The 26,637-nt window shown below is 53.6% G+C and overlaps 30 non-coding genes across 30 annotated transcripts; 19 read left to right on the top strand and 11 right to left on the bottom strand.

Annotated features, from left to right (window-relative positions):
- The first annotated feature begins 83 nt into the window (after positions 1 to 83).
- TRNAE-CUC (transfer RNA glutamic acid (anticodon CUC)) lies at positions 84 to 155 on the top strand. The gene has a single exon. It is a non-coding gene; the product is annotated as a tRNA-Glu (tRNA).
- Positions 156 to 1,281: 1,126 nt separating this feature from the next.
- TRNAL-UAA (transfer RNA leucine (anticodon UAA)) lies at positions 1,282 to 1,364 on the bottom strand. The gene has a single exon. It is a non-coding gene; the product is annotated as a tRNA-Leu (tRNA).
- Positions 1,365 to 1,607: 243 nt separating this feature from the next.
- TRNAE-UUC (transfer RNA glutamic acid (anticodon UUC)) lies at positions 1,608 to 1,679 on the top strand. Its single transcript has one exon. It is a non-coding gene; the product is annotated as a tRNA-Glu (tRNA).
- A 630-nt stretch (positions 1,680 to 2,309) lies between these two features.
- Positions 2,310 to 2,381, top strand: TRNAE-CUC (transfer RNA glutamic acid (anticodon CUC)). The gene has a single exon. It is a non-coding gene; the product is annotated as a tRNA-Glu (tRNA).
- Positions 2,382 to 3,507: 1,126 nt separating this feature from the next.
- On the bottom strand, positions 3,508 to 3,590 carry TRNAL-UAA (transfer RNA leucine (anticodon UAA)). Its single transcript has one exon. It is a non-coding gene; the product is annotated as a tRNA-Leu (tRNA).
- A 243-nt stretch (positions 3,591 to 3,833) lies between these two features.
- TRNAE-UUC (transfer RNA glutamic acid (anticodon UUC)) lies at positions 3,834 to 3,905 on the top strand. The gene has a single exon. It is a non-coding gene; the product is annotated as a tRNA-Glu (tRNA).
- Positions 3,906 to 5,727: 1,822 nt separating this feature from the next.
- Positions 5,728 to 5,810, bottom strand: TRNAL-UAA (transfer RNA leucine (anticodon UAA)). The gene has a single exon. It is a non-coding gene; the product is annotated as a tRNA-Leu (tRNA).
- A 243-nt stretch (positions 5,811 to 6,053) lies between these two features.
- TRNAE-UUC (transfer RNA glutamic acid (anticodon UUC)) lies at positions 6,054 to 6,125 on the top strand. The gene has a single exon. It is a non-coding gene; the product is annotated as a tRNA-Glu (tRNA).
- Positions 6,126 to 7,953: 1,828 nt separating this feature from the next.
- TRNAL-UAA (transfer RNA leucine (anticodon UAA)) lies at positions 7,954 to 8,036 on the bottom strand. Its single transcript has one exon. It is a non-coding gene; the product is annotated as a tRNA-Leu (tRNA).
- A 243-nt stretch (positions 8,037 to 8,279) lies between these two features.
- On the top strand, positions 8,280 to 8,351 carry TRNAE-UUC (transfer RNA glutamic acid (anticodon UUC)). The gene has a single exon. It is a non-coding gene; the product is annotated as a tRNA-Glu (tRNA).
- Positions 8,352 to 8,981: 630 nt separating this feature from the next.
- On the top strand, positions 8,982 to 9,053 carry TRNAE-CUC (transfer RNA glutamic acid (anticodon CUC)). The gene has a single exon. It is a non-coding gene; the product is annotated as a tRNA-Glu (tRNA).
- Positions 9,054 to 10,179: 1,126 nt separating this feature from the next.
- TRNAL-UAA (transfer RNA leucine (anticodon UAA)) lies at positions 10,180 to 10,262 on the bottom strand. Its single transcript has one exon. It is a non-coding gene; the product is annotated as a tRNA-Leu (tRNA).
- Positions 10,263 to 10,505: 243 nt separating this feature from the next.
- TRNAE-UUC (transfer RNA glutamic acid (anticodon UUC)) lies at positions 10,506 to 10,577 on the top strand. Its single transcript has one exon. It is a non-coding gene; the product is annotated as a tRNA-Glu (tRNA).
- Positions 10,578 to 12,405: 1,828 nt separating this feature from the next.
- Positions 12,406 to 12,488, bottom strand: TRNAL-UAA (transfer RNA leucine (anticodon UAA)). Its single transcript has one exon. It is a non-coding gene; the product is annotated as a tRNA-Leu (tRNA).
- A 243-nt stretch (positions 12,489 to 12,731) lies between these two features.
- On the top strand, positions 12,732 to 12,803 carry TRNAE-UUC (transfer RNA glutamic acid (anticodon UUC)). The gene has a single exon. It is a non-coding gene; the product is annotated as a tRNA-Glu (tRNA).
- Positions 12,804 to 13,433: 630 nt separating this feature from the next.
- Positions 13,434 to 13,505, top strand: TRNAE-CUC (transfer RNA glutamic acid (anticodon CUC)). The gene has a single exon. It is a non-coding gene; the product is annotated as a tRNA-Glu (tRNA).
- A 1,126-nt stretch (positions 13,506 to 14,631) lies between these two features.
- Positions 14,632 to 14,714, bottom strand: TRNAL-UAA (transfer RNA leucine (anticodon UAA)). The gene has a single exon. It is a non-coding gene; the product is annotated as a tRNA-Leu (tRNA).
- Positions 14,715 to 14,957: 243 nt separating this feature from the next.
- On the top strand, positions 14,958 to 15,029 carry TRNAE-UUC (transfer RNA glutamic acid (anticodon UUC)). Its single transcript has one exon. It is a non-coding gene; the product is annotated as a tRNA-Glu (tRNA).
- Positions 15,030 to 16,857: 1,828 nt separating this feature from the next.
- Positions 16,858 to 16,940, bottom strand: TRNAL-UAA (transfer RNA leucine (anticodon UAA)). The gene has a single exon. It is a non-coding gene; the product is annotated as a tRNA-Leu (tRNA).
- A 243-nt stretch (positions 16,941 to 17,183) lies between these two features.
- Positions 17,184 to 17,255, top strand: TRNAE-UUC (transfer RNA glutamic acid (anticodon UUC)). Its single transcript has one exon. It is a non-coding gene; the product is annotated as a tRNA-Glu (tRNA).
- A 630-nt stretch (positions 17,256 to 17,885) lies between these two features.
- On the top strand, positions 17,886 to 17,957 carry TRNAE-CUC (transfer RNA glutamic acid (anticodon CUC)). The gene has a single exon. It is a non-coding gene; the product is annotated as a tRNA-Glu (tRNA).
- Positions 17,958 to 19,083: 1,126 nt separating this feature from the next.
- TRNAL-UAA (transfer RNA leucine (anticodon UAA)) lies at positions 19,084 to 19,166 on the bottom strand. Its single transcript has one exon. It is a non-coding gene; the product is annotated as a tRNA-Leu (tRNA).
- A 243-nt stretch (positions 19,167 to 19,409) lies between these two features.
- Positions 19,410 to 19,481, top strand: TRNAE-UUC (transfer RNA glutamic acid (anticodon UUC)). The gene has a single exon. It is a non-coding gene; the product is annotated as a tRNA-Glu (tRNA).
- Positions 19,482 to 20,111: 630 nt separating this feature from the next.
- Positions 20,112 to 20,183, top strand: TRNAE-CUC (transfer RNA glutamic acid (anticodon CUC)). Its single transcript has one exon. It is a non-coding gene; the product is annotated as a tRNA-Glu (tRNA).
- Positions 20,184 to 21,309: 1,126 nt separating this feature from the next.
- On the bottom strand, positions 21,310 to 21,392 carry TRNAL-UAA (transfer RNA leucine (anticodon UAA)). The gene has a single exon. It is a non-coding gene; the product is annotated as a tRNA-Leu (tRNA).
- Positions 21,393 to 21,635: 243 nt separating this feature from the next.
- TRNAE-UUC (transfer RNA glutamic acid (anticodon UUC)) lies at positions 21,636 to 21,707 on the top strand. The gene has a single exon. It is a non-coding gene; the product is annotated as a tRNA-Glu (tRNA).
- Positions 21,708 to 23,535: 1,828 nt separating this feature from the next.
- Positions 23,536 to 23,618, bottom strand: TRNAL-UAA (transfer RNA leucine (anticodon UAA)). Its single transcript has one exon. It is a non-coding gene; the product is annotated as a tRNA-Leu (tRNA).
- A 243-nt stretch (positions 23,619 to 23,861) lies between these two features.
- TRNAE-UUC (transfer RNA glutamic acid (anticodon UUC)) lies at positions 23,862 to 23,933 on the top strand. The gene has a single exon. It is a non-coding gene; the product is annotated as a tRNA-Glu (tRNA).
- Positions 23,934 to 24,563: 630 nt separating this feature from the next.
- Positions 24,564 to 24,635, top strand: TRNAE-CUC (transfer RNA glutamic acid (anticodon CUC)). The gene has a single exon. It is a non-coding gene; the product is annotated as a tRNA-Glu (tRNA).
- A 1,452-nt stretch (positions 24,636 to 26,087) lies between these two features.
- On the top strand, positions 26,088 to 26,159 carry TRNAE-UUC (transfer RNA glutamic acid (anticodon UUC)). Its single transcript has one exon. It is a non-coding gene; the product is annotated as a tRNA-Glu (tRNA).
- Positions 26,160 to 26,637: the final 478 nt, after the last annotated feature.

Here is a 26,637-nt window from a genome sequence, read left to right as displayed (position 1 = left end):
TGTAGAATAAAATATGCTTTCAGCCCCCATGAGCTTTGTCACTAGGAGAGCAGTGTAGGAACTTTTGCTGTATGGCTGTGGGTTCCCTGGTGGTCTAGTGGTTAGGATTCGGCGCTCTCACCGCCGCGGCCCGGGTTCGATTCCCGGTCAGGGAACAGTCCTTCTTCTGCCCTTGAATGCTTTTCCTTCCCGCAGGTCAGGGCTTCTCAAAATGAATTCGCTTTTCTGACAAACAGTTTGCCTAGCATCCCGCAATCTGGCTCCTAATTTGATTTTCGCAAGGTTCCCTTTGAGTTGCTTTCCTCGGCGGGAGGAAAATCTCTTGTGCAAGGCTCTTGAGGAAGTGAGATTCTGTATTCCGAGGTGCGCTTCTTTTCGTAGGCTTCTGACCACATGGTGTGCGGCAGGAAGTCATCTTTGACAGGGCCGCAGGCTTTGTCTCCAAATGGCATCCCGGACCCACTGCAACCCACCTTTTTGCTGAAACGGAAGTCTGGTTCAGGGTAAGAAAAAGCTGAGCTGCACGTACCGAAAGCAGCAGAGCCCAGCGGCGGAGAGGGTGTGGCCAGGGCTGTCTGATTTGCATAGTGACCAGTGGCATCTTGGGAATGTACAGGCTTTGGAGCCTAACGGGTGCTGCAGGGGTCTGCCTGGCCGGAGAAATGCCTGTCTGGCGCTCCCCTCAGGACACACGTGTCTTCCGTTCGAGCATGGAGGGTGAGGGACATGGGTCACCCTCATATACAGGGGTGTGGGCATGGGCAGGATGGGGCGTGGGGGACCCGTCAGGGCATTGCCCGTTTGGAAGCCCGTTCGGAAGGCAAGAGGAGGCGGAGGCGGAGGCGGGAATCTCTGCTCAATTTTTTCCCGAGGCCTGGGGACAAGCCTTTGCACATTTGATCCAGCCGGGCCTGCATCAGCAGATCCTGCTCCGATGGCAAGGGAGAGCCTGCAGGTGTAAATCAAAGAAAGGGGAGAAATCCGCAAGAGGCGGGTTAACAAATTCCAGTGGCAGGCCCATGTTCCCCAGGAAGCAAGTACTTCCTCCTGCTCCCTTCAGTGGGAAAAGACATAGGAGGTGTATTTCTCTAAGCAGGGGCTCTGCGTAGGTGGCACTGCATTGCTTTGGGAAGCATCCATGCTAAGTGCAGAGTAGCAGCAGACCCCACAGCTGAGACGTGAATTGGGACTGTTAAGGAAGGGCACTGGGAGGGTGAGGAGGGCAGAGGAAAATGCTTTAAAAAAGCATCTGCAAGTTCCTACACACCCGCTGAAAACCCATACCAGGGATGGGGCTCGAACCCATGCGGACAACTGTCCATTGGATCTTAAGTCCAACGCCTTAACCACTCGGCCACCCTGGTGAGACCCTAGGCCCTGCCTTACTCAGCTCCCTTTTCATGCTGGCTGCTCCAGCGCAGGCTGTCCAGCAAGAGGTGATTGCAGAGTAAAAAGGCTTTTGCAGGAGGATAAAGGTAATTGCTTATGACAAACACACTGTGTGACACCTAACTTTTCCCCACTCGTACTTTATGGGCAATCTATACAGTGGAGTTAGCTTAGTCACAATAAGGAAGTGAGCAAGGCAGGCTCACAAGAGCATCTCCTCCCTGGTGGTCTAGTGGCTAGGATTCGGCGCTTTCACCGCCGCGGCCCGGGTTCGATTCCCGGTCAGGGAAGATCCCTCTAAGACGTAGACGTGCGTAATTTGTCCACGCAGCTCAGCTTTTTTTAATCGAAGGTCCTTAAAAAGGCACCCCGACCTATAGACGAAAGCAGAGGAAAGGGGCTGGGTCCCCTGTGTCCCAGGTTGCTTTGCTCCCATTGCCCTCAGCCACCTTCATGCGCACGCAGTCCCCCACCCAGTCAGGTGCTCTATGTGGGCGTAAAGTGCAGTACCAGCTCATCAGAAAGGTAAATTGCTGGAAAACCCGGCTGCGATGTATACATCTACTTTGGAGCACTCTTCTCCCTTGCACTCTTGAATCGGTCATTCGCAATGTATTCTTCCAGCAAGCTGAATAACGAGGTAGGTGTGAGAAGGTGTACCAGCTGTCTTTGAGCTATCAGCGGCCACTAGGTGTCCCTCTTGTGATTTCCCGGGGATCCCGATTGTACAGGAATTCGTCGGTTCAGTAGCACGGGGGAGGGGATGGCCTGTGCTTGGAAGTGACAAACAGTCTGGTGGAATCATGAGTGTTTTTTCAAGTTCTGATTCATATTCGCTGTAGAATAAAATATGCTTTCAGCCCCCATGAGCTTTGTCACTAGGAGAGCAGTGTAGGAACTTTTGCTGTATGGCTGTGGGTTCCCTGGTGGTCTAGTGGTTAGGATTCGGCGCTCTCACCGCCGCGGCCCGGGTTCGATTCCCGGTCAGGGAACAGTCCTTCTTCTGCCCTTGAATGCTTTTCCTTCCCGCAGGTCAGGGCTTCTCAAAATGAATTTGCTTTTCTGACAAACAGTTTGCCTAGCATCCCGCAATCTGGCTCCTAATTTGATTTTCGCAAGGTTCCCTTTGAGTTGCTTTCCTCGGCGGGAGGACAATCTCTTGTGCAAGGCTCTTGAGGAAGTGAGATTCTGTATTCCGAGGTGCGCTTCTTTTCGTAGGCTTCTGACCACATGGTGTGCGGCAGGAAGTCATCTTTGACAGGGCCGCAGGCTTTGTCTCCAAATGGCATCCCGGACCCACTGCAACCCACCTTTTTGCTGAAACGGAAGTCTGGTTCAGGGTAAGAAAAAGCTGAGCTGCACGTACCGAAAGCAGCAGAGCCCAGCGGCGGAGAGGGTGTGGCCAGGGCTGTCTGATTTGCATAGTGACCAGTGGCATCTTGGGAATGTACAGGCTTTGGAGCCTAACGGGTGCTGCAGGGGTCTGCCTGGCCGGAGAAATGCCTGTCTGGCGCTCCCCTCAGGACACACGTGTCTTCCGTTCGAGCATGGAGGGTGAGGGACATGGGTCACCCTCATATACAGGGGTGTGGGCATGGGCAGGATGGGGCGTGGGGGACCCGTCAGGGCATTGCCCGTTTGGAAGCCCGTTCGGAAGGCAAGAGGAGGCGGAGGCGGAGGCGGGAATCTCTGCTCAATTTTTTCCCGAGGCCTGGGGACAAGCCTTTGCACATTTGATCCAGCCGGGCCTGCATCAGCAGATCCTGCTCCGATGGCAAGGGAGAGCCTGCAGGTGTAAATCAAAGAAAGGGGAGAAATCCGCAAGAGGCGGGTTAACAAATTCCAGTGGCAGGCCCATGTTCCCCAGGAAGCAAGTACTTCCTCCTGCTCCCTTCAGTGGGAAAAGACATAGGAGGTGTATTTCTCTAAGCAGGGGCTCTGCGTAGGTGGCACTGCATTGCTTTGGGAAGCATCCATGCTAAGTGCAGAGTAGCAGCAGACCCCACAGCTGAGACGTGAATTGGGACTGTTAAGGAAGGGCACTGGGAGGGTGAGGAGGGCAGAGGAAAATGCTTTAAAAAAGCATCTGCAAGTTCCTACACACCCGCTGAAAACCCATACCAGGGATGGGGCTCGAACCCATGCGGACAACTGTCCATTGGATCTTAAGTCCAACGCCTTAACCACTCGGCCACCCTGGTGAGACCCTAGGCCCTGCCTTACTCAGCTCCCTTTTCATGCTGGCTGCTCCAGCGCAGGCTGTCCAGCAAGAGGTGATTGCAGAGTAAAAAGGCTTTTGCAGGAGGATAAAGGTAATTGCTTATGACAAACACACTGTGTGACACCTAACTTTTCCCCACTCGTACTTTATGGGCAATCTATACAGTGGAGTTAGCTTAGTCACAATAAGGAAGTGAGCAAGGCAGGCTCCCAAGAGCATCTCCTCCCTGGTGGTCTAGTGGCTAGGATTCGGCGCTTTCACCGCCGCGGCCCGGGTTCGATTCCCGGTCAGGGAAGATCCCTCTAAGACGTAGACGTGCGTAATTTGTCCACGCAGCTCAGCTTTTTTTAATCGAAGGTCCTTAAAAAGGCACCCCGACCTATAGACGAAAGCAGAGGAAAGGGGCTGGGTCCCCTGTGTCCCAGGTTGCTTTGCTCCCATTGCCCTCAGCCACCTTCATGCGCACGCAGTCCCCCACCCAGTCAGGTGCTCTATGTGGGCGTAAAGTGCAGTACCAGCTCATCAGAAAGGTAAATTGCTGGAAAACCCGGCTGCGATGTATACATCTACTTTGGAGCACTCTTCTCCCTTGCACTCTTGAATCGGTCATTCGCAATGTATTCTTCCAGCAAGCTGAATAACGAGGTAGGTGTGAGAAGGTGTACCAGCTGTCTTTGAGCTATCAGCGGCCACTAGGTGTCCCTCTTGTGATTTCCCGGGGATCCCGATTGTACAGGAATTCGTCGGTTCAGTAGCACGGGGGAGGGGATGGCCTGTGCTTGGAAGTGACAAACAGTCTGGTGGAATCATGAGTGTTTTTTCAAGTTCTGATTCATATTCGCTGTAGAATAAAATATGCTTTCAGCCCCCATGAGCTTTGTCACTAGGAGAGCAGTGTAGGAACTTTTGCTGTATGGCTGTGGGTTCCCTGGTGGTCTAGTGGTTAGGATTCGGCGCTCTCACCGCCGCGGCCTGGGTTCGATTCCCGGTCAGGGAACAGTCCTTCTTCTGCCCTTGAATGCTTTTCCTTCCCGCAGGTCAGGGCTTCTCAAAATGAATTTGCTTTTCTGACAAACAGTTTGCCTAGCATCCCGCAATCTGGCTCCTAATTTGATTTTCGCAAGGTTCCCTTTGAGTTGCTTTCCTCGGCGGGAGGAAAATCTCTTGTGCAAGGCTCTTGAGGAAGTGAGATTCTGTATTCCGAGGTGCGCTTCTTTTCGTAGGCTTCTGACCACATGGTGTGCGGCAGGAAGTCATCTTTGACAGGGCCGCAGGCTTTATCTCCAAATGGCATCCCGGACGCACTGCAACCCACCTTTTTGCTGAAACGGAAGTCTGGTTCAGGGTAATTGAAAGCTGAGCTGCACGTACCGAAAGCAGCAGAGCCCAGCGGCGGAGAGGGTGTGGCCAGGGCTGTCTGATTTGCATAGTGACCAGTGGCATCTTGGGAATGTACAGGCTTTGGAGCTTAACGGGTGCTGCAGGGGTCTGCCTGGCCGGAGAAATGCCTGTCTGGCGCTCCCCTCAGGACACACGTGTCTTCCGTTCGAGCATGGAGGGTGAGGGACATGGGTCACCCTCATATACAGGGGTGTGGGCATGGGCAGGATGGGGCGTGGGGGACCCGTCAGGGCATTGCCCGTTTGGAAGCCCGTTCGGAAGGCAAGAGGAGGCGGAGGCGGGAATCTCTGCTCAATTTTTTCCCGAGGCCTGGGGACAAGCCTTTGCACTTTTGATCCAGCCGGGCCTGCATCAGCAGATCCTGCTCCGATGGCAAGGGAGAGCCTGCAGGTGTAAATCAAAGAAAGGGGAGAAATCCGCAAGAGGCTGGTTAACAAATTCCAGTGGCAGGCCCATGTTCCCCAGGAAGCAAGTACTTCCTCCTGCTCCCTTCAGTGGGAAAAGACATAGGAGGTGTATTTCTCTAAGCAGGGGCTCTGCGTAGGTGGCACTGCATTGCTTTGGCAAGCATCCATGCTAAGTGCAGAGTAGCAGCAGACCCCACAGCTGAGACGTGAATTGGGACTGTTAAGGAAGGGCAATGGGAGGGTGAGGAGGGCAGAGGAAAATGCTTTACAAAAGCATCTGCAAGTTCCTACACACCCGCTGAAAACCCATACCAGGGATGGGGCTCGAACCCATGCGGACAACTGTCCATTGGATCTTAAGTCCAACGCCTTAACCACTCGGCCACCCTGGTGAGACCCTAGGCCCTGCCTTACTCAGCTCCCTTTTCATGCTGGCTGCTCCAGCGCAGGCTGTCCAGCAAGAGGTGATTGCAGAGTAAAAAGGCTTTTGCAGGAGGATAAAGGTAATTGCTTATGACAAACACACTGTGTGACACCTAACTTTTCCCCACTCGTACTTTATGGGCAATCTATACAGTGGAGTTAGCTTAGTCACAATAAGGAAGTGAGCAAGGCAGGCTCACAAGAGCATCTCCTCCCTGGTGGTCTAGTGGCTAGGATTCGGCGCTTTCACCGCCGCGGCCCGGGTTCGATTCCCGGTCAGGGAAGATCCCTCTAAGACGTAGACGTGCGTAATTTGTCCACGCAGCTCAGCTTTTTTTAATCGAAGGTCCTTAAAAAGGCACCCCGACCTATAGACGAAAGCAGAGGAAAGGGGCTGGGTCCCCTGTGTCCCAGGTTGCTTTGCTCCCATTGCCCTCAGCCACCTTCATGCGCACGCAGTCCCCCACCCAGTCAGGTGCTCTATGTGGGCGTAAAGTGCAGTACCAGCTCATCAGAAAGGTAAATTGCTGGAAAACCCGGCTGCGATGTATACATCTACTTTGGAGCACTCTTCTCCCTTGCACTCTTGAATCGGTCATTCGCAATGTATTCTTCCAGCAAGCTGAATAACGAGGTAGGTGTGAGAAGGTGTACCAGCTGTCTTTGAGCTATCAGCGGCCACTAGGTGTCCCTCTTGTGATTTCCCGGGGATCCCGATTGTACAGGAATTCGTCGGTTCAGTAGCACGGGGGAGGGGATGGCCTGTGCTTGGAAGTGACAAACAGTCTGGTGGAATCATGAGTGTTTTTTCAAGTTCTGATTCATATTCGCTGTAGAATAAAATATGCTTTCAGCCCCCATGAGCTTTGTCACTAGGAGAGCAGTGTAGGAACTTTTGCTGTATGGCTGTGGGTTCCCTGGTGGTCTAGTGGTTAGGATTCGGCACTCTCACCGCTGCGGCCCGGGTTCGATTCCCGGTCAGGGAACAGTCCTTCTTCTGCCCTTGAATGCTTTTCCTTCCCGCAGGTCAGGGCTTCTCAAAATGAATTTGCTTTTCTGACAAACAGTTTGCCTAGCATCCCGCAATCTGGCTCCTAATTTGATTTTCGCAAGGTTCCCTTTGAGTTGCTTTCCTCGGCGGGAGGAAAATCTCTTGTGCAAGGCTCTTGAGGAAGTGAGATTCTGTATTCCGAGGTGCGCTTCTTTTCGTAGGCTTCTGACCACATGGTGTGCGGCAGGAAGTCATCTTTGACAGGGCCGCAGGCTTTGTCTCCAAATGGCATCCCGGACCCACTGCAACCCACCTTTTTGCTGAAACGGAAGTCTGGTTCAGGGTAAGAAAAAGCTGAGCTGCACGTACCGAAAGCAGCAGAGCCCAGCGGCGGAGAGGGTGTGGCCAGGGCTGTCTGATTTGCATAGTGACCAGTGGCATCTTGGGAATGTACAGGCTTTGGAGCCTAACGGGTGCTGCAGGGGTCTGCCTGGCCGGAGAAATGCCTGTCTGGCGCTCCCCTCAGGACACACGTGTCTTCCGTTCGAGCATGGAGGGTGAGGGACATGGGTCACCCTCATATACAGGGGTGTGGGCATGGGCAGGATGGGGCGTGGGGGACCCGTCAGGGCATTGCCCGTTTGGAAGCCCGTTCGGAAGGCAAGAGGAGGCGGAGGCGGAGGCGGGAATCTCTGCTCAATTTTTTCCCGAGGCCTGGGGACAAGCCTTTGCACATTTGATCCAGCCGGGCCTGCATCAGCAGATCCTGCTCCGATGGCAAGGGAGAGCCTGCAGGTGTAAATCAAAGAAAGGGGAGAAATCCGCAAGAGGCGGGTTAACAAATTCCAGTGGCAGGCCCATGTTCCCCAGGAAGCAAGTACTTCCTCCTGCTCCCTTCAGTGGGAAAAGACATAGGAGGTGTATTTCTCTAAGCAGGGGCTCTGCGTAGGTGGCACTGCATTGCTTTGGGAAGCATCCATGCTAAGTGCAGAGTAGCAGCAGACCCCACAGCTGAGACGTGAATTGGGACTGTTAAGGAAGGGCACTGGGAGGGTGAGGAGGGCAGAGGAAAATGCTTTAAAAAAGCATCTGCAAGTTCCTACACACCCGCTGAAAACCCATACCAGGGATGGGGCTCGAACCCATGCGGACAACTGTCCATTGGATCTTAAGTCCAACGCCTTAACCACTCGGCCACCCTGGTGAGACCCTAGGCCCTGCCTTACTCAGCTCCCTTTTCATGCTGGCTGCTCCAGCGCAGGCTGTCCAGCAAGAGGTGATTGCAGAGTAAAAAGGCTTTTGCAGGAGGATAAAGGTAATTGCTTATGACAAACACACTGTGTGACACCTAACTTTTCCCCACTCGTACTTTATGGGCAATCTATACAGTGGAGTTAGCTTAGTCACAATAAGGAAGTGAGCAAGGCAGGCTCACAAGAGCATCTCCTCCCTGGTGGTCTAGTGGCTAGGATTCGGCGCTTTCACCGCCGCGGCCCGGGTTCGATTCCCGGTCAGGGAAGATCCCTCTAAGACGTAGACGTGCGTAATTTGTCCACGCAGCTCAGCTTTTTTTAATCGAAGGTCCTTAAAAAGGCACCCCGACCTATAGACGAAAGCAGAGGAAAGGGGCTGGGTCCCCTGTGTCCCAGGTTGCTTTGCTCCCATTGCCCTCAGCCACCTTCATGCGCACGCAGTCCCCCACCCAGTCAGGTGCTCTATGTGGGCGTAAAGTGCAGTACCAGCTCATCAGAAAGGTAAATTGCTGGAAAACCCGGCTGCGATGTATACATCTACTTTGGAGCACTCTTCTCCCTTGCACTCTTGAATCGGTCATTCGCAATGTATTCTTCCAGCAAGCTGAATAACGAGGTAGGTGTGAGAAGGTGTACCAGCTGTCTTTGAGCTATCAGCGGCCACTAGGTGTCCCTCTTGTGATTTCCCGGGGATCCCGATTGTACAGGAATTCGTCGGTTCAGTAGCACGGGGGAGGGGATGGCCTGTGCTTGGAAGTGACAAACAGTCTGGTGGAATCATGAGTGTTTTTTCAAGTTCTGATTCATATTCGCTGTAGAATAAAATATGCTTTCAGCCCCCATGAGCTTTGTCACTAGGAGAGCAGTGTAGGAACTTTTGCTGTATGGCTGTGGGTTCCCTGGTGGTCTAGTGGTTAGGATTCGGCGCTCTCACCGCCGCGGCCCGGGTTCGATTCCCGGTCAGGGAACAGTCCTTCTTCTGCCCTTGAATGCTTTTCCTTCCCGCAGGTCAGGGCTTCTCAAAATGAATTTGCTTTTCTGACAAACAGTTTGCCTAGCATCCCGCAATCTGGCTCCTAATTAGATTTTCGCAAGGTTCCCTTTGAGTTGCTTTCCTCGGCGGGAGGAAAATCTCTTGTGCAAGGCTCTTGAGGAAGTGAGATTCTGTATTCCGAGGTGCGCTTCTTTTCGTAGGCTTCTGACCACATGGTGTGCGGCAGGAAGTCATCTTTGACAGGGCCGCAGGCTTTATCTCCAAATGGCATCCCGGACGCACTGCAACCCACCTTTTTGCTGAAACGGAAGTCTGGTTCAGGGTAATAGAAAGCTGAGCTGCACGTACCGAAAGCAGCAGAGCCCAGCGGCGGAGAGGGTGTGGCCAGGGCTGTCTGATTTGCATAGTGACCAGTGGCATCTTGGGAATGTACAGGCTTTGGAGCCTAACGGGTGCTGCAGGGGTCTGCCTGGCCGGAGAAATGCCTGTCTGGCGCTCCCCTCAGGACACACGTGTCTTCCGTTCGAGCATGGAGGGTGAGGGACATGGGTCACCCTCATATACAGGGGTGTGGGCATGGGCAGGATGGGGCGTGGGGGACCCGTCAGGGCATTGCCCGTTTGGAAGCCCGTTCGGAAGGCAAGAGGAGGCGGAGGCGGAGGCGGGAATCTCTGCTCAATTTTTTCCCGAGGCCTGGGGACAAGCCTTTGCACATTTGATCCAGCCGGGCCTGCATCAGCAGATCCTGCTCCGATGGCAAGGGAGAGCCTGCAGGTGTAAATCAAAGAAAGGGGAGAAATCCGCAAGAGGCGGGTTAACAAATTCCAGTGGCAGGCCCATGTTCCCCAGGAAGCAAGTACTTCCTCCTGCTCCCTTCAGTGGGAAAAGACATAGGAGGTGTATTTCTCTAAGCAGGGGCTCTGCGTAGGTGGCACTGCATTGCTTTGGGAAGCATCCATGCTAAGTGCAGAGTAGCAGCAGACCCCACAGCTGAGACGTGAATTGGGACTGTTAAGGAAGGGCACTGGGAGGGTGAGGAGGGCAGAGGAAAATGCTTTAAAAAAGCATCTGCAAGTTCCTACACACCCGCTGAAAACCCATACCAGGGATGGGGCTCGAACCCATGCGGACAACTGTCCATTGGATCTTAAGTCCAACGCCTTAACCACTCGGCCACCCTGGTGAGACCCTAGGCCCTGCCTTACTCAGCTCCCTTTTCATGCTGGCTGCTCCAGCGCAGGCTGTCCAGCAAGAGGTGATTGCAGAGTAAAAAGGCTTTTGCAGGAGGATAAAGGTAATTGCTTATGACAAACACACTGTGTGACACCTAACTTTTCCCCACTCGTACTTTATGGGCAATCTATACAGTGGAGTTAGCTTAGTCACAATAAGGAAGTGAGCAAGGCAGGCTCACAAGAGCATCTCCTCCCTGGTGGTCTAGTGGCTAGGATTCGGCGCTTTCACCGCCGCGGCCCGGGTTCGATTCCCGGTCAGGGAAGATCCCTCTAAGACGTAGACGTGCGTAATTTGTCCACGCAGCTCAGCTTTTTTTAATCGAAGGTCCTTAAAAAGGCACCCCGACCTATAGACGAAAGCAGAGGAAAGGGGCTGGGTCCCCTGTGTCCCAGGTTGCTTTGCTCCCATTGCCCTCAGCCACCTTCATGCGCACGCAGTCCCCCACCCAGTCAGGTGCTCTATGTGGGCGTAAAGTGCAGTACCAGCTCATCAGAAAGGTAAATTGCTGGAAAACCCGGCTGCGATGTATACATCTACTTTGGAGCACTCTTCTCCCTTGCACTCTTGAATCGGTCATTCGCAATGTATTCTTCCAGCAAGCTGAATAACGAGGTAGGTGTGAGAAGGTGTACCAGCTGTCTTTGAGCTATCAGCGGCCACTAGGTGTCCCTCTTGTGATTTCCCGGGGATCCCGATTGTACAGGAATTCGTCGGTTCAGTAGCACGGGGGAGGGGATGGCCTGTGCTTGGAAGTGACAAACAGTCTGGTGGAATCATGAGTGTTTTTTCAAGTTCTGATTCATATTCGCTGTAGAATAAAATATGCTTTCAGCCCCCATGAGCTTTGTCACTAGGAGAGCAGTGTAGGAACTTTTGCTGTATGGCTCTGGGTTCCCTGGTGGTCTAGTGGTTAGGATTCGGCGCTCTCACCGCCGCGGCCTGGGTTCGATTCCCGGTCAGGGAACAGTCCTTCTTCTGCCCTTGAATGCTTTTCCTTCCCGCAGGTCAGGGCTTCTCAAAATGAATTTGCTTTTCTGACAAACAGTTTGCCTAGCATCCCGCAATCTGGCTCCTAATTTGATTTTCGCAAGGTTCCCTTTGAGTTGCTTTCCTCGGCGGGAGGAAAATCTCTTGTGCAAGGCTCTTGAGGAAGTGAGATTCTGTATTCCGAGGTGCGCTTCTTTTCGTAGGCTTCTGACCACATGGTGTGCGGCAGGAAGTCATCTTTGACAGGGCCGCAGGCTTTGTCTCCAAATGGCATCCCGGACCCACTGCAACCCACCTTTTTGCTGAAACGGAAGTCTGGTTCAGGGTAAGAAAAAGCTGAGCTGCACGTACCGAAAGCAGCAGAGCCCAGCGGCGGAGAGGGTGTGGCCAGGGCTGTCTGATTTGCATAGTGACCAGTGGCATCTTGGGAATGTACAGGCTTTGGAGCCTAACGGGTGCTGCAGGGGTCTGCCTGGCCGGAGAAATGCCTGTCTGGCGCTCCCCTCAGGACACACGTGTCTTCCGTTCGAGCATGGAGGGTGAGGGACATGGGTCACCCTCATATACAGGGGTGTGGGCATGGGCAGGATGGGGCGTGGGGGACCCGTCAGGGCATTGCCCGTTTGGAAGCCCGTTCGGAAGGCAAGAGGAGGCGGAGGCGGAGGCGGGAATCTCTGCTCAATTTTTTCCCGAGGCCTGGGGACAAGCCTTTGCACATTTGATCCAGCCGGGCCTGCATCAGCAGATCCTGCTCCGATGGCAAGGGAGAGCCTGCAGGTGTAAATCAAAGAAAGGGGAGAAATCCGCAAGAGGCGGGTTAACAAATTCCAGTGGCAGGCCCATGTTCCCCAGGAAGCAAGTACTTCCTCCTGCTCCCTTCAGTGGGAAAAGACATAGGAGGTGTATTTCTCTAAGCAGGGGCTCTGCGTAGGTGGCACTGCATTGCTTTGGGAAGCATCCATGCTAAGTGCAGAGTAGCAGCAGACCCCACAGCTGAGACGTGAATTGGGACTGTTAAGGAAGGGCACTGGGAGGGTGAGGAGGGCAGAGGAAAATGCTTTAAAAAAGCATCTGCAAGTTCCTACACACCCGCTGAAAACCCATACCAGGGATGGGGCTCGAACCCATGCGGACAACTGTCCATTGGATCTTAAGTCCAACGCCTTAACCACTCGGCCACCCTGGTGAGACCCTAGGCCCTGCCTTACTCAGCTCCCTTTTCATGCTGGCTGCTCCAGCGCAGGCTGTCCAGCAAGAGGTGATTGCAGAGTAAAAAGGCTTTTGCAGGAGGATAAAGGTAATTGCTTATGACAAACACACTGTGTGACACCTAACTTTTCCCCACTCGTACTTTATGGGCAATCTATACAGTGGAGTTAGCTTAGTCACAATAAGGAAGTGAGCAAGGCAGGCTCACAAGAGCATCTCCTCCCTGGTGGTCTAGTGGCTAGGATTCGGCGCTTTCACCGCCGCGGCCCGGGTTCGATTCCCGGTCAGGGAAGATCCCTCTAAGACGTAGACGTGCGTAATTTGTCCACGCAGCTCAGCTTTTTTTAATCGAAGGTCCTTAAAAAGGCACCCCGACCTATAGACGAAAGCAGAGGAAAGGGGCTGGGTCCCCTGTGTCCCAGGTTGCTTTGCTCCCATTGCCCTCAGCCACCTTCATGCGCACGCAGTCCCCCACCCAGTCAGGTGCTCTATGTGGGCGTAAAGTGCAGTACCAGCTCATCAGAAAGGTAAATTGCTGGAAAACCCGGCTGCGATGTATACATCTACTTTGGAGCACTCTTCTCCCTTGCACTCTTGAATCGGTCATTCGCAATGTATTCTTCCAGCAAGCTGAATAACGAGGTAGGTGTGAGAAGGTGTACCAGCTGTCTTTGAGCTATCAGCGGCCACTAGGTGTCCCTCTTGTGATTTCCCGGGGATCCCGATTGTACAGGAATTCGTCGGTTCAGTAGCACGGGGGAGGGGATGGCCTGTGCTTGGAAGTGACAAACAGTCTGGTGGAATCATGAGTGTTTTTTCAAGTTCTGATTCATATTCGCTGTAGAATAAAATATGCTTTCAGCCCCCATGAGCTTTGTCACTAGGAGAGCAGTGTAGGAACTTTTGCTGTATGGCTGTGGGTTCCCTGGTGGTCTAGTGGTTAGGATTCGGCGCTCTCACCGCCGCGGCCCGGGTTCGATTCCCGGTCAGGGAACAGTCCTTCTTCTGCCCTTGAATGCTTTTCCTTCCCGCAGGTCAGGGCTTCTCAAAATGAATTCGCTTTTCTGACAAACAGTTTGCCTAGCATCCCGCAATCTGGCTCCTAATTTGATTTTCGCAAGGTTCCCTTTGAGTTGCTTTCCTCGGCGGGAGGAAAATCTCTTGTGCAAGGCTCTTGAGGAAGTGAGATTCTGTATTCCGAGGTGCGCTTCTTTTCGTAGGCTTCTGACCACATGGTGTGCGGCAGGAAGTCATCTTTGACAGGGCCGCAGGCTTTGTCTCCAAATGGCATCCCGGACCCACTGCAACCCACCTTTTTGCTGAAACGGAAGTCTGGTTCAGGGTAAGAAAAAGCTGAGCTGCACGTACCGAAAGCAGCAGAGCCCAGCGGCGGAGAGGGTGTGGCCAGGGCTGTCTGATTTGCATAGTGACCAGTGGCATCTTGGGAATGTACAGGCTTTGGAGCCTAACGGGTGCTGCAGGGGTCTGCCTGGCCGGAGAAATGCCTGTCTGGCGCTCCCCTCAGGACACACGTGTCTTCCGTTCGAGCATGGAGGGTGAGGGACATGGGTCACCCTCATATACAGGGGTGTGGGCATGGGCAGGATGGGGCGTGGGGGACCCGTCAGGGCATTGCCCGTTTGGAAGCCCGTTCGGAAGGCAAGAGGAGGCGGAGGCGGAGGCGGGAATCTCTGCTCAATTTTTTCCCGAGGCCTGGGGACAAGCCTTTGCACATTTGATCCAGCCGGGCCTGCATCAGCAGATCCTGCTCCGATGGCAAGGGAGAGCCTGCAGGTGTAAATCAAAGAAAGGGGAGAAATCCGCAAGAGGCGGGTTAACAAATTCCAGTGGCAGGCCCATGTTCCCCAGGAAGCAAGTACTTCCTCCTGCTCCCTTCAGTGGGAAAAGACATAGGAGGTGTATTTCTCTAAGCAGGGGCTCTGCGTAGGTGGCACTGCATTGCTTTGGGAAGCATCCATGCTAAGTGCAGAGTAGCAGCAGACCCCACAGCTGAGACGTGAATTGGGACTGTTAAGGAAGGGCACTGGGAGGGTGAGGAGGGCAGAGGAAAATGCTTTAAAAAAGCATCTGCAAGTTCCTACACACCCGCTGAAAACCCATACCAGGGATGGGGCTCGAACCCATGCGGACAACTGTCCATTGGATCTTAAGTCCAACGCCTTAACCACTCGGCCACCCTGGTGAGACCCTAGGCCCTGCCTTACTCAGCTCCCTTTTCATGCTGGCTGCTCCAGCGCAGGCTGTCCAGCAAGAGGTGATTGCAGAGTAAAAAGGCTTTTGCAGGAGGATAAAGGTAATTGCTTATGACAAACACACTGTGTGACACCTAACTTTTCCCCACTCGTACTTTATGGGCAATCTATACAGTGGAGTTAGCTTAGTCACAATAAGGAAGTGAGCAAGGCAGGCTCACAAGAGCATCTCCTCCCTGGTGGTCTAGTGGCTAGGATTCGGCGCTTTCACCGCCGCGGCCCGGGTTCGATTCCCGGTCAGGGAAGATCCCTCTAAGACGTAGACGTGCGTAATTTGTCCACGCAGCTCAGCTTTTTTTAATCGAAGGTCCTTAAAAAGGCACCCCGACCTATAGACGAAAGCAGAGGAAAGGGGCTGGGTCCCCTGGGTCCCAGGTTGCTTTGCTCCCATTGCCCTCAGCCACCTTCATGCGCACGCAGTCCCCCACCCAGTCAGGTGCTCTATGTGGGCGTAAAGTGCAGTACCAGCTCATCAGAAAGGTAAATTGCTGGAAAACCCGGCTGCGATGTATACATCTACTTTGGAGCACTCTTCTCCCTTGCACTCTTGAATCGGTCATTCGCAATGTATTCTTCCAGCAAGCTGAATAACGAGGTAGGTGTGAGAAGGTGTACCAGCTGTCTTTGAGCTATCAGCGGCCACTAGGTGTCCCTCTTGTGATTTCCCGGGGATCCCGATTGTACAGGAATTCGTCGGTTCAGTAGCACGGGGGAGGGGATGGCCTGTGCTTGGAAGTGACAAACAGTCTGGTGGAATCATGAGTGTTTTTTCAAGTTCTGATTCATATTCGCTGTAGAATAAAATATGCTTTCAGCCCCCATGAGCTTTGTCACTAGGAGAGCAGTGTAGGAACTTTTGCTGTATGGCTCTGGGTTCCCTGGTGGTCTAGTGGTTAGGATTCGGCGCTCTCACCGCCGCGGCCTGGGTTCGATTCCCGGTCAGGGAACAGTCCTTCTTCTGCCCTTGAATGCTTTTCCTTCCCGCAGGTCAGGGCTTCTCAAAATGAATTTGCTTTTCTGACAAACAGTTTGCCTAGCATCCCGCAATCTGGCTCCTAATTTGATTTTCGCAAGGTTCCCTTTGAGTTGCTTTCCTCGGCGGGAGGAAAATCTCTTGTGCAAGGCTCTTGAGGAAGTGAGATTCTGTATTCCGAGGTGCGCTTCTTTTCGTAGGCTTCTGACCACATGGTGTGCGGCAGGAAGTCATCTTTGACAGGGCCGCAGGCTTTGTCTCCAAATGGCATCCCGGACCCACTGCAACCCACCTTTTTGCTGAAACGGAAGTCTGGTTCAGGGTAAGAAAAAGCTGAGCTGCACGTACCGAAAGCAGCAGAGCCCAGCGGCGGAGAGGGTGTGGCCAGGGCTGTCTGATTTGCATAGTGACCAGTGGCATCTTGGGAATGTACAGGCTTTGGAGCCTAACGGGTGCTGCAGGGGTCTGCCTGGCCGGAGAAATGCCTGTCTGGCGCTCCCCTCAGGACACACGTGTCTTCCGTTCGAGCATGGAGGGTGAGGGACATGGGTCACCCTCATATACAGGGGTGTGGGCATGGGCAGGATGGGGCGTGGGGGACCCGTCAGGGCATTGCCCGTTTGGAAGCCCGTTCGGAAGGCAAGAGGAGGCGGAGGCGGAGGCGGGAATCTCTGCTCAATTTTTTCCCGAGGCCTGGGGACAAGCCTTTGCACATTTGATCCAGCCGGGCCTGCATCAGCAGATCCTGCTCCGATGGCAAGGGAGAGCCTGCAGGTGTAAATCAAAGAAAGGGGAGAAATCCGCAAGAGGCGGGTTAACAAATTCCAGTGGCAGGCCCATGTTCCCCAGGAAGCAAGTACTTCCTCCTGCTCCCTTCAGTGGGAAAAGACATAGGAGGTGTATTTCTCTAAGCAGGGGCTCTGCGTAGGTGGCACTGCATTGCTTTGGGAAGCATCCATGCTAAGTGCAGAGTAGCAGCAGACCCCACAGCTGAGACGTGAATTGGGACTGTTAAGGAAGGGCACTGGGAGGGTGAGGAGGGCAGAGGAAAATGCTTTAAAAAAGCATCTGCAAGTTCCTACACACCCGCTGAAAACCCATACCAGGGATGGGGCTCGAACCCATGCGGACAACTGTCCATTGGATCTTAAGTCCAACGCCTTAACCACTCGGCCACCCTGGTGAGACCCTAGGCCCTGCCTTACTCAGCTCCCTTTTCATGCTGGCTGCTCCAGCGCAGGCTGTCCAGCAAGAGGTGATTGCAGAGTAAAAAGGCTTTTGCAGGAGGATAAAGGTAATTGCTTATGACAAACACACTGTGTGACACCTAACTTTTCCCCACTCGTACTTTATGGGCAATCTATACAGTGGAGTTAGCTTAGTCACAATAAGGAAGTGAGCAAGGCAGGCTCACAAGAGCATCTCCTCCCTGGTGGTCTAGTGGCTAGGATTCGGCGCTTTCACCGCCGCGGCCCGGGTTCGATTCCCGGTCAGGGAAGATCCCTCTAAGACGTAGACGTGCGTAATTTGTCCACGCAGCTCAGCTTTTTTTAATCGAAGGTCCTTAAAAAGGCACCCCGACCTATAGACGAAAGCAGAGGAAAGGGGCTGGGTCCCCTGTGTCCCAGGTTGCTTTGCTCCCATTGCCCTCAGCCACCTTCATGCGCACGCAGTCCCCCACCCAGTCAGGTGCTCTATGTGGGCGTAAAGTGCAGTACCAGCTCATCAGAAAGGTAAATTGCTGGAAAACCCGGCTGCGATGTATACATCTACTTTGGAGCACTCTTCTCCCTTGCACTCTTGAATCGGTCATTCGCAATGTATTCTTCCAGCAAGCTGAATAACGAGGTAGGTGTGAGAAGGTGTACCAGCTGTCTTTGAGCTATCAGCAGCCACTAGGTGTCCCTCTTGTGATTTCCCGGGGATCCCGATTGTACAGGAATTCGTCGGTTCAGTAGCACGGGGGAGGGGATGGCCTGTGCTTGGAAGTGACAAACAGTCTGGTGGAATCATGAGTGTTTTTTCAAGTTCTGATTCATATTCGCTGTAGAATAAAATATGCTTTCAGCCCCCATGAGCTTTGTCACTAGGAGAGCAGTGTAGGAACTTTTGCTGTATGGCTGTGGGTTCCCTGGTGGTCTAGTGGTTAGGATTCGGCGCTCTCACCGCCGCGGCCCGGGTTCGATTCCCGGTCAGGGAACAGTCCTTCTTCTGCCCTTGAATGCTTTTCCTTCCCGCAGGTCAGGGCTTCTCAAAATGAATTTGCTTTTCTGACAAACAGTTTGCCTAGCATCCCGCAATCTGGCTCCTAATTTGATTTTCGCAAGGTTCCCTTTGAGTTGCTTTCCTCGGCGGGAGGAAAATCTCTTGTGCAAGGCTCTTGAGGAAGTGAGATTCTGTATTCCGAGGTGCGCTTCTTTTCGTAGGCTTCTGACCACATGGTGTGCGGCAGGAAGTCATCTTTGACAGGGCCGCAGGCTTTGTCTCCAAATGGCATCCCGGACCCACTGCAACCCACCTTTTTGCTGAAACGGAAGTCTGGTTCAGGGTAAGAAAAAGCTGAGCTGCACGTACCGAAAGCAGCAGAGCCCAGCGGCGGAGAGGGTGTGGCCAGGGCTGTCTGATTTGCATAGTGACCAGTGGCATCTTGGGAATGTACAGGCTTTGGAGCCTAACGGGTGCTGCAGGGGTCTGCCTGGCCGGAGAAATGCCTGTCTGGCGCTCCCCTCAGGACACACGTGTCTTCCGTTCGAGCATGGAGGGTGAGGGACATGGGTCACCCTCATATACAGGGGTGTGGGCATGGGCAGGATGGGGCGTGGGGGACCCGTCAGGGCATTGCCCGTTTGGAAGCCCGTTCGGAAGGCAAGAGGAGGCGGAGGCGGAGGCGGGAATCTCTGCTCAATTTTTTCCCGAGGCCTGGGGACAAGCCTTTGCACATTTGATCCAGCCGGGCCTGCATCAGCAGATCCTGCTCCGATGGCAAGGGAGAGCCTGCAGGTGTAAATCAAAGAAAGGGGAGAAATCCGCAAGAGGCGGGTTAACAAATTCCAGTGGCAGGCCCATGTTCCCCAGGAAGCAAGTACTTCCTCCTGCTCCCTTCAGTGGGAAAAGACATAGGAGGTGTATTTCTCTAAGCAGGGGCTCTGCGTAGGTGGCACTGCATTGCTTTGGCAAACATCCATGCTAAGTGCAGAGTAGCAGCAGACCCCACAGCTGAGACGTGAATTGGGACTGTTAAGGAAGGGCACTGGGAGGGTGAGGAGGGCAGAGGAAAATGCTTTACAAAAGCATCTGCAAGTTCCTACACACCCGCTGAAAACCCATACCAGGGATGGGGCTCGAACCCATGCGGACAACTGTCCATTGGATCTTAAGTCCAACGCCTTAACCACTCGGCCACCCTGGTGAGACCCTAGGTCCTGCCTTACTCAGCTCCCTTTTCATGCTGGCTGCTCCAGCGCAGGCTGTCCAGCAAGAGGTGATTGCAGAGTAAAAAGGCTTTTGCAGGAGGATAAAGGTAATTGCTTATGACAAACACACTGTGTGACACCTAACTTTTCCCCACTCGTACTTTATGGGCAATCTATACAGTGGAGTTAGCTTAGTCACAATAAGGAAGTGAGCAAGGCAGGCTCACAAGAGCATCTCCTCCCTGGTGGTCTAGTGGCTAGGATTCGGCGCTTTCACCGCCGCGGCCCGGGTTCGATTCCCGGTCAGGGAAGATCCCTCTAAGACGTAGACGTGCGTAATTTGTCCACGCAGCTCAGCTTTTTTTAATCGAAGGTCCTTAAAAAGGCACCCCGACCTATAGACGAAAGCAGAGGAAAGGGGCTGGGTCCCCTGTGTCCCAGGTTGCTTTGCTCCCATTGCCCTCAGCCACCTTCATGCGCACGCAGTCCCCCACCCAGTCAGGTGCTCTATGTGGGCGTAAAGTGCAGTACCAGCTCATCAGAAAGGTAAATTGCTGGAAAACCCGGCTGCGATGTATACATCTACTTTGGAGCACTCTTCTCCCTTGCACTCTTGAATCGGTCATTCGCAATGTATTCTTCCAGCAAGCTGAATAACGAGGTAGGTGTGAGAAGGTGTACCAGCTGTCTTTGAGCTATCAGCGGCCACTAGGTGTCCCTCTTGTGATTTCCCGGGGATCCCGATTGTACAGGAATTCGTCGGTTCAGTAGCACGGGGGAGGGGATGGCCTGTGCTTGGAAGTGACAAACAGTCTGGTGGAATCATGAGTGTTTTTTCAAGTTCTGATTCATATTCGCTGTAGAATAAAATATGCTTTCAGCCCCCATGAGCTTTGTCACTAGGAGAGCAGTGTAGGAACTTTTGCTGTATGGCTGTGGGTTCCCTGGTGGTCTAGTGGTTAGGATTCGGCGCTCTCACCGCCGCGGCCCGGGTTCGATTCCCGGTCAGGGAACAGTCCTTCTTCTGCCCTTGAATGCTTTTCCTTCCCGCAGGTCAGGGCTTCTCAAAATGAATTCGCTTTTCTGACAAACAGTTTGCCTAGCATCCCGCAATCTGGCTCCTAATTTGATTTTCGCAAGGTTCCCTTTGAGTTGCTTTCCTCGGCGGGAGGAAAATCTCTTGTGCAAGGCTCTTGAGGAAGTGAGATTCTGTATTCCGAGGTGCGCTTCTTTTCGTAGGCTTCTGACCACATGGTGTGCGGCAGGAAGTCATCTTTGACAGGGCCGCAGGCTTTGTCTCCAAATGGCATCCCGGACCCACTGCAACCCACCTTTTTGCTGAAACGGAAGTCTGGTTCAGGGTAAGAAAAAGCTGAGCTGCACGTACCGAAAGCAGCAGAGCCCAGCGGCGGAGAGGGTGTGGCCAGGGCTGTCTGATTTGCATAGTGACCAGTGGCATCTTGGGAATGTACAGGCTTTGGAGCCTAACGGGTGCTGCAGGGGTCTGCCTGGCCGGAGAAATGCCTGTCTGGCGCTCCCCTCAGGACACACGTGTCTTCCGTTCGAGCATGGAGGGTGAGGGACATGGGTCACCCTCATATACAGGGGTGTGGGCATGGGCAGGATGGGGCGTGGGGGACCCGTCAGGGCATTGCCCGTTTGGAAGCCCGTTCGGAAGGCAAGAGGAGGCGGAGGCGGAGGCGGGAATCTCTGCTCAATTTTTTCCCGAGGCCTGGGGACAAGCCTTTGCACATTTGATCCAGCCGGGCCTGCATCAGCAGATCCTGCTCCGATGGCAAGGGAGAGCCTGCAGGTGTAAATCAAAGAAAGGGGAGAAATCCGCAAGAGGCGGGTTAACAAATTCCAGTGGCAGGCCCATGTTCCCCAGGAAGCAAGTACTTCCTCCTGCTCCCTTCAGTGGGAAAAGACATAGGAGGTGTATTTCTCTAAGCAGGGGCTCTGCGTAGGTGGCACTGCATTGCTTTGGGAAGCATCCATGCTAAGTGCAGAGTAGCAGCAGACCCCACAGCTGAGACGTGAATTGGGACTGTTAAGGAAGGGCACTGGGAGGGTGAGGAGGGCAGAGGAAAATGCTTTAAAAAAGCATCTGCAAGTTCCTACACACCCGCTGAAAACCCATACCAGGGATGGGGCTCGAACCCATGCGGACAACTGTCCATTGGATCTTAAGTCCAACGCCTTAACCACTCGGCCACCCTGGTGAGACCCTAGGCCCTGCCTTACTCAGCTCCCTTTTCATGCTGGCTGCTCCAGCGCAGGCTGTCCAGCAAGAGGTGATTGCAGAGTAAAAAGGCTTTTGCAGGAGGATAAAGGTAATTGCTTATGACAAACACACTGTGTGACACCTAACTTTTCCCCACTCGTACTTTATGGGCAATCTATACAGTGGAGTTAGCTTAGTCACAATAAGGAAGTGAGCAAGGCAGGCTCACAAGAGCATCTCCTCCCTGGTGGTCTAGTGGCTAGGATTCGGCGCTTTCACCGCCGCGGCCCGGGTTCGATTCCCGGTCAGGGAAGATCCCTCTAAGACGTAGACGTGCGTAATTTGTCCACGCAGCTCAGCTTTTTTTAATCGAAGGTCCTTAAAAAGGCACCCCGACCTATAGACGAAAGCAGAGGAAAGGGGCTGGGTCCCCTGGGTCCCAGGTTGCTTTGCTCCCATTGCCCTCAGCCACCTTCATGCGCACGCAGTCCCCCACCCAGTCAGGTGCTCTATGTGGGCGTAAAGTGCAGTACCAGCTCATCAGAAAGGTAAATTGCTGGAAAACCCGGCTGCGATGTATACATCTACTTTGGAGCACTCTTCTCCCTTGCACTCTTGAATCGGTCATTCGCAATGTATTCTTCCAGCAAGCTGAATAACGAGGTAGGTGTGAGAAGGTGTACCAGCTGTCTTTGAGCTATCAGCGGCCACTAGGTGTCCCTCTTGTGATTTCCCGGGGATCCCGATTGTACAGGAATTCGTCGGTTCAGTAGCACGGGGGAGGGGATGGCCTGTGCTTGGAAGTGACAAACAGTCTGGTGGAATCATGAGTGTTTTTTCAAGTTCTGATTCATATTCGCTGTAGAATAAAATATGCTTTCAGCCCCCATGAGCTTTGTCACTAGGAGAGCAGTGTAGGAACTTTTGCTGTATGGCTCTGGGTTCCCTGGTGGTCTAGTGGTTAGGATTCGGCGCTCTCACCGCCGCGGCCTGGGTTCGATTCCCGGTCAGGGAACAGTCCTTCTTCTGCCCTTGAATGCTTTTCCTTCCCGCAGGTCAGGGCTTCTCAAAATGAATTTGCTTTTCTGACAAACAGTTTGCCTAGCATCCCGCAATCTGGCTCCTAATTTGATTTTCGCAAGGTTCCCTTTGAGTTGCTTTCCTCGGCGGGAGGAAAATCTCTTGTGCAAGGCTCTTGAGGAAGTGAGATTCTGTATTCCGAGGTGCGCTTCTTTTCGTAGGCTTCTGACCACATGGTGTGCGGCAGGAAGTCATCTTTGACAGGGCCGCAGGCTTTGTCTCCAAATGGCATCCCGGACCCACTGCAACCCACCTTTTTGCTGAAACGGAAGTCTGGTTCAGGGTAAGAAAAAGCTGAGCTGCACGTACCGAAAGCAGCAGAGCCCAGCGGCGGAGAGGGTGTGGCCAGGGCTGTCTGATTTGCATAGTGACCAGTGGCATCTTGGGAATGTACAGGCTTTGGAGCCTAACGGGTGCTGCAGGGGTCTGCCTGGCCGGAGAAATGCCTGTCTGGCGCTCCCCTCAGGACACACGTGTCTTCCGTTCGAGCATGGAGGGTGAGGGACATGGGTCACCCTCATATACAGGGGTGTGGGCATGGGCAGGATGGGGCGTGGGGGACCCGTCAGGGCATTGCCCGTTTGGAAGCCCGTTCGGAAGGCAAGAGGAGGCGGAGGCGGAGGCGGGAATCTCTGCTCAATTTTTTCCCGAGGCCTGGGGACAAGCCTTTGCACATTTGATCCAGCCGGGCCTGCATCAGCAGATCCTGCTCCGATGGCAAGGGAGAGCCTGCAGGTGTAAATCAAAGAAAGGGGAGAAATCCGCAAGAGGCGGGTTAACAAATTCCAGTGGCAGGCCCATGTTCCCCAGGAAGCAAGTACTTCCTCCTGCTCCCTTCAGTGGGAAAAGACATAGGAGGTGTATTTCTCTAAGCAGGGGCTCTGCGTAGGTGGCACTGCATTGCTTTGGGAAGCATCCATGCTAAGTGCAGAGTAGCAGCAGACCCCACAGCTGAGACGTGAATTGGGACTGTTAAGGAAGGGCACTGGGAGGGTGAGGAGGGCAGAGGAAAATGCTTTAAAAAAGCATCTGCAAGTTCCTACACACCCGCTGAAAACCCATACCAGGGATGGGGCTCGAACCCATGCGGACAACTGTCCATTGGATCTTAAGTCCAACGCCTTAACCACTCGGCCACCCTGGTGAGACCCTAGGCCCTGCCTTACTCAGCTCCCTTTTCATGCTGGCTGCTCCAGCGCAGGCTGTCCAGCAAGAGGTGATTGCAGAGTAAAAAGGCTTTTGCAGGAGGATAAAGGTAATTGCTTATGACAAACACACTGTGTGACACCTAACTTTTCCCCACTCGTACTTTATGGGCAATCTATACAGTGGAGTTAGCTTAGTCACAATAAGGAAGTGAGCAAGGCAGGCTCACAAGAGCATCTCCTCCCTGGTGGTCTAGTGGCTAGGATTCGGCGCTTTCACCGCCGCGGCCCGGGTTCGATTCCCGGTCAGGGAAGATCCCTCTAAGACGTAGACGTGCGTAATTTGTCCACGCAGCTCAGCTTTTTTTAATCGAAGGTCCTTAAAAAGGCACCCCGACCTATAGACGAAAGCAGAGGAAAGGGGCTGGGTCCCCTGTGTCCCAGGTTGCTTTGCTCCCATTGCCCTCAGCCACCTTCATGCGCACGCAGTCCCCCACCCAGTCAGGTGCTCTATGTGGGCGTAAAGTGCAGTACCAGCTCATCAGAAAGGTAAATTGCTGGAAAACCCGGCTGCGATGTATACATCTACTTTGGAGCACTCTTCTCCCTTGCACTCTTGAATCGGTCATTCGCAATGTATTCTTCCAGCAAGCTGAATAACGAGGTAGGTGTGAGAAGGTGTACCAGCTGTCTTTGAGCTATCAGCAGCCACTAGGTGTCCCTCTTGTGATTTCCCGGGGATCCCGATTGTACAGGAATTCGTCGGTTCAGTAGCACGGGGGAGGGGATGGCCTGTGCTTGGAAGTGACAAACAGTCTGGTGGAATCATGAGTGTTTTTTCAAGTTCTGATTCATATTCGCTGTAGAATAAAATATGCTTTCAGCCCCCATGAGCTTTGTCACTAGGAGAGCAGTGTAGGAACTTTTGCTGTATGGCTGTGGGTTCCCTGGTGGTCTAGTGGTTAGGATTCGGCGCTCTCACCGCCGCGGCCCGGGTTCGATTCCCGGTCAGGGAACAGTCCTTCTTCTGCCCTTGAATGCTTTTCCTTCCCGCAGGTCAGGGCTTCTCAAAATGAATTCGCTTTTCTGACAAACAGTTTGCCTAGCATCCCGCAATCTGGCTCCTAATTTGATTTTCGCAAGGTTCCCTTTGAGTTGCTTTCCTCGGCGGGAGGAAAATCTCTTGTGCAAGGCTCTTGAGGAAGTGAGATTCTGTATTCCGAGGTGCGCTTCTTTTCGTAGGCTTCTGACCACATGGTGTGCGGCAGGAAGTCATCTTTGACAGGGCCGCAGGCTTTGTCTCCAAATGGCATCCCGGACCCACTGCAACCCACCTTTTTGCTGAAACGGAAGTCTGGTTCAGGGTAAGAAAAAGCTGAGCTGCACGTACCGAAAGCAGCAGAGCCCAGCGGCGGAGAGGGTGTGGCCAGGGCTGTCTGATTTGCATAGTGACCAGTGGCATCTTGGGAATGTACAGGCTTTGGAGCCTAACGGGTGCTGCAGGGGTCTGCCTGGCCGGAGAAATGCCTGTCTGGCGCTCCCCTCAGGACACACGTGTCTTCCGTTCGAGCATGGAGGGTGAGGGACATGGGTCACCCTCATATACAGGGGTGTGGGCATGGGCAGGATGGGGCGTGGGGGACCCGTCAGGGCATTGCCCGTTTGGAAGCCCGTTCGGAAGGCAAGAGGAGGCGGAGGCGGAGGCGGGAATCTCTGCTCAATTTTTTCCCGAGGCCTGGGGACAAGCCTTTGCACATTTGATCCAGCCGGGCCTGCATCAGCAGATCCTGCTCCGATGGCAAGGGAGAGCCTGCAGGTGTAAATCAAAGAAAGGGGAGAAATCCGCAAGAGGCGGGTTAACAAATTCCAGTGGCAGGCCCATGTTCCCCAGGAAGCAAGTACTTCCTCCTGCTCCCTTCAGTGGGAAAAGACATAGGAGGTGTATTTCTCTAAGCAGGGGCTCTGCGTAGGTGGCACTGCATTGCTTTGGGAAGCATCCATGCTAAGTGCAGAGTAGCAGCAGACCCCACAGCTGAGACGTGAATTGGGACTGTTAAGGAAGGGCACTGGGAGGGTGAGGAGGGCAGAGGAAAATGCTTTAAAAAAGCATCTGCAAGTTCCTACACACCCGCTGAAAACCCATACCAGGGATGGGGCTCGAACCCATGTGGACAACTGTCCATTGGATCTTAAGTCCAACGCCTTAACCACTCGGCCACCCTGGTGAGACCCTAGGCCCTGCCTTACTCAGCTCCCTTTTCATGCTGGCTGCTCCAGCGCAGGCTGTCCAGCAAGAGGTGATTGCAGAGTAAAAAGGCTTTTGCAGGAGGATAAAGGTAATTGCTTATGACAAACACACTGTGTGACACCTAACTTTTCCCCACTCGTACTTTATGGGCAATCTATACAGTGGAGTTAGCTTAGTCACAATAAGGAAGTGAGCAAGGCAGGCTCACAAGAGCATCTCCTCCCTGGTGGTCTAGTGGCTAGGATTCGGCGCTTTCACCGCCGCGGCCCGGGTTCGATTCCCGGTCAGGGAAGATCCCTCTAAGACGTAGACGTGCGTAATTTGTCCACGCAGCTCAGCTTTTTTTAATCGAAGGTCCTTAAAAAGGCACCCCGACCTATAGACGAAAGCAGAGGAAAGGGGCTGGGTCCCCTGTGTCCCAGGTTGCTTTGCTCCCATTGCCCTCAGCCACCTTCATGCGCACGCAGTCCCCCACCCAGTCAGGTGCTCTATGTGGGCGTAAAGTGCAGTACCAGCTCATCAGAAAGGTAAATTGCTGGAAAACCCGGCTGCGATGTATACATCTACTTTGGAGCACTCTTCTCCCTTGCACTCTTGAATCGGTCATTCGCAATGTATTCTTCCAGCAAGCTGAATAACGAGGTAGGTGTGAGAAGGTGTACCAGCTGTCTTTGAGCTATCAGCGGCCACTAGGTGTCCCTCTTGTGATTTCCCGGGGATCCCGATTGTACAGGAATTCGTCGGTTCAGTAGCACGGGGGAGGGGATGGC

This window comes from Triturus cristatus, chromosome 5_2 (genome assembly GCF_964204655.1).
Source record: "Triturus cristatus chromosome 5_2, aTriCri1.1, whole genome shotgun sequence".
Lineage (NCBI taxonomy): Eukaryota > Metazoa > Chordata > Amphibia > Caudata > Salamandridae > Triturus > Triturus cristatus.
The sequence above is the reverse complement of the archived record's forward strand: the minus strand, read 5'-3'. Positions and strand labels throughout refer to the sequence as shown.